Source organism: Octopus bimaculoides, unplaced genomic scaffold (genome assembly GCF_001194135.2).
Source record: "Octopus bimaculoides isolate UCB-OBI-ISO-001 unplaced genomic scaffold, ASM119413v2 Scaffold_167351, whole genome shotgun sequence".
Lineage (NCBI taxonomy): Eukaryota > Metazoa > Mollusca > Cephalopoda > Octopoda > Octopodidae > Octopus > Octopus bimaculoides.
Window position 1 is genome coordinate 49,259 of NW_026309667.1, and position 1,148 is coordinate 50,406.

Consider the following 1,148-nt stretch of genomic DNA (forward strand, 5'->3'; position numbering starts at 1 on the left):
TATGTGTCTGTATACATCTATATATGTGGGTGTTTATATATATATATATAAATGTATAAATATATATATACATATATATATATAAATTTTTTTCTCATGGTCGAAATAAAAAAAAGGTATTTCATGTCACTTGTATTAAAAGAATATATAAAATATTACCATTATTATTATTATTATTGTGTTTGTGTTCTTCTTATTGTTGTTGTTGTTGTTATTATTATTATTATTATTGTTTGTTGTTGTTGTTGTTGTTATTATTGTGCTTATAGCAGAAAAGATTGTTATTATTTTGTCTAAAGCAATCTGACGCGTGTTAGTTGCTCATAAGATTTCTTTGGAATGTTGTTTTATTGGTTGGTACTCCTAATGTTGTTGAACTTAACTAAATAACCTGGGCTGCAAGCGGGGCCAACATGTGTAGCGAAAATTCACTCTTTAAGGTTGAATTTTGAGATTTAAAATCGCAAATTTAATATTTTAAAACAAAAATATCAATATGGCTTCCGAAATCAAAGGAAGTGATGGCTGTTGGAATAGCCGCTACGACATTGTCTTCCCGCCACTAGTCGATGTACTCTTTTACTTGTTTCAGTCATTTGACTGCGGCCATGCTGGAGCATCGCCTTTAGTCGAGCAAATCGATCCCAGGACTTATTCTTTGGAAGCCTAGTACTTATTCTATTGGTCTCTTTTTGCCGAACCGCTAAGTTACGGGGACATAAACACACCAGCATCGGTTGTCAAGCGATGGTGGGGGAACAAACCCATACACAAACATATACACACACATACATACATATATATATATATATACATATATATATACGACAGGCTTCTTTTCAGTTTCCGTCTACCAAATCCACTCACAAGGCTTTGGTCGGCCCGAGGCTATAGTAGAAGACACTTGCCTAAGGTACCATGCAATGGGACTGAACCCGGAACCATGTGGTTGGTAAGCAAGCTACTTACCACACAGCCACTCCTACACATAAAAAATTTAAAAATGCAGCAGACTGAAATCAAAACCATCTCTCAGGAGATTTCCGTGGGACCTTAAAGAAAAGGATCTACGAAGGAATGGTCGGGGAGATGCCCCAAATGGCCGGAAGGGCACAACATCTGTCTCTCCACAGAAATAGGGTAAGTGA